A 3,179-nucleotide genomic window follows, 5' to 3' on the forward strand; every position below is an offset into this window, starting at 1 on the left:
ATGTCTCTAAGCTTCCAAGAATTTGGATTGTAGATGAGGGCACAATATTATTAAAGAGGAGGTGAAAATGCTTATTAACAACATGAGGGTTTAGGTTGCAAATAAGAAAGCAAGCTTGGAAGTTCCACAACCAAATGTGCAAGATCTTGGTGCAAGCTCTTGGTGCAATATCTAGTGTGTAAACAATGAAGATCAAAATGCGCAGTGGTTTCTCCATGCCACTCTAGCTATCTCCACTATCTTTAGCCTTGCAAGAGCCATTTTGCTCTTCTCATTGTACCCGGTGACATCGAAGTATTCTTCCATTGATTCGATCCATTTCTCCACAGCCTCGCCTAAGTTTTCCTCTTCACCCTTGAAAGGTCTAGGCTATGAACTATGAAGAGTTTTATGAACATCCAGGTCGAGCTCTTCTTCATCGAGTTGGGGGTTAACATTTCTACCACGACGACCTCGATCCATGTTCCTATCAATACGAAAATTCTTGTTAAGTTTCTTTAATTATGATTCAATCCGATTTTTGATTCAAATGATTCTCGGGTTCTTTAAATAGGTCAGCTCCCCACATAATCATGGGGTAAAGATACTCATATAGAACGCATAAATAATAATTCATTCAGAATATCTCATTCATATCTTTAACACAGTAATGGTCCATCAGACTCGATTTTTCTATCTAAACAATCCTCCATGGGGATTTCAATTTTTCAGATTTTTAATTTATAACTTGATCCACTGGACAAAAGTTTACAGTAGCAATCTGTCAGCACAATCTACTAATCTCATAGTGATTGGCTGAAGTCATTAACATCATTCCAGTTAAGAACATCATCACAGGGCCTCATCCCATTCATAATCATTGTGGTTTCGCTCAGCTTATTACATTTCAACCAAATTTCAAGAGTCATCATTTTTCAATCAGAATCCAAATCAATTCATCAGTTTACAACCAAAATTTAAAAATCATATCAACCACATTCAAATTCATCATCTAGATAGCATTAATGCTTATAATTTCAAGTCTTAGATTTACTCGTATATAGTGCCAATAAAGAGCTGCAGTTATACCCTCGGTATATACGGGTAGTCAGTAGTTCTTGGAACTATAAGGTAAATACCATCATGTCTAGGCCTCAAGCAAGTCAGGGATTCCATACAATTGCGGTACTTCCATCTGAAGACCCAATTACCGATTTACGAATTTCAGTTTGAATATCAAATTGTATGAATTTTATCACACAATTACAACCTTTTAGTGCTTCTTGATAAATTTTTGACATATTTGGCTTCTCGGTTGATCCTCATTAGCCAAATAGCTCTAATACCAACTGTGAGATCCCTGTCCCTACCACGCAATGGATTCGGGGTGCTAGCAGCGGAAGTAGCACTTCTTGCGCGAGGCAGGGTCCCACACTCGGGGCCTCGTCCAACGGATATCCAGACAAGAGACTAATCCGTCGGTTTTTCCAAAACTGAACCCGAAAAAACTTCCTTTACCCGGAAAGCACGAGCGATTCTACCAGGATAACTTTTTACTCTAACGTAGTTAAGACCATTACTGATCAAACTGATCCGACTGCACCTATAAAGATACTCGGTCAGATCAAGGATGAAACTTGCACTTGGATCATTGGGATCAACGCTTTTTTCTCCATCAAGAGGCACAGCCGTTGATTCCTATCCATAGAACAATTACTATTCGAGATTTACTTCATCTATCGTAATAACAGAAATTGAGTCTCGATTTACGGATCCATCAGTCCAGCCTAACCCCATCCAGTCCCATGGGTTAGCCAACCACCCAACCACTGTAGTGATGGGATCCAATTAGGAATTTGGTTAGGTTTTGTCCCGGGTACCAGGGAAAAGAGTTCCCAGGCCCCCTAGCCGGAAGTTCATGCAAACATAAAACTAGTCACACCACTTACACACCCAATATGAAATTACTTTTTTCTCAATATCAACTAACTTTAAAACAATCCTTTAATGAAACCATTATGTCGCTGATGACAATCCTCGAATTCTCTGGTTGAATCCATATTTCCAATCATTCATTCATCGATGTACTTATGGCATCATTGGCAACCAGAACGCTCACCACCTGTTCACTCAGGGGCCTTTTCAATAATTCCTAGCTCATAGTACCCGGGAATACTTTCACATATAAAAATCAAGATGAAATCCTTGTTGAAGATCAGCAAGATCAATCAACAGATCCATATAAGAGAGCCATGGACTCATCTGTTGAGGACCAGCAAGGTCAATCAACCAGATCCATGCCCGGTTTCAGAAAACAACTCTTACTCCTTGTTTCAATATCTTCCACGATGCACGTGTGGGTATCTTTGGCGACCCAGAGCCCGAGCACCGTATGGTCAGCACCCTCTAGGATCCTTCGCAGGTGACCTAGTGCTTCACTCATAGGCCGCTTCCTTGGTCCCTCATCCACCGTACCGGAAGCTCACCATTTAAATCGAACCGAGGCTGGTCAAGACCTCGGTCGACCTTGCTACGCGAGATGTCCTCCATTGACTCTCCGTCAGCAGTTACAACTTTATCAGTTAGGTCTCCATGACCTTAATCCACAAGACGGTCAAAATGCTTCCCTAGCATTCTTGACATAAAACAGTCATTTACAAACAGGTCACAAAATACAGTTTCTATATCGAACTCTCGTCTTTCCACATTATCCCTCCTTAGTCCAAATTACTTATTCCACATTCCACTCATATGTGTACTCATTCTCATCCATTCACTCATATCGACGACACATTATTTCACATACACATTCACATTCATTATTCTACATACACATCCACATTCGTACATCCACATCATACATCTAATTCCACATCCGCATTCATACATACACATCCATATCCACATCCATACATCCACATCCACATTCATACATCCATATCCACATCCACATCCATAAATCCACGTCCACATATACATCTATACATCCATTTTCACATCCTCATTCATACATCCACATCCACATACATATATCCATACATCCACATCCACATCCATACATCCACATCTACATCCATACATCCATTTTCACATCCTCATTCATACATCCACATCTACATACATACATCCATACATCCATATCCACATTTACATTCACATACATCCATATCCACATTCCATATCTACATTCATACATCCAT

Source organism: Cibotium barometz, unplaced genomic scaffold, assembly GCF_041138505.1.
Source record: "Cibotium barometz isolate CiBa-2024 unplaced genomic scaffold, ASM4113850v1 ctg504, whole genome shotgun sequence".
NCBI classification, from domain to species: Eukaryota; Viridiplantae; Streptophyta; class Polypodiopsida; order Cyatheales; family Cibotiaceae; genus Cibotium; species Cibotium barometz.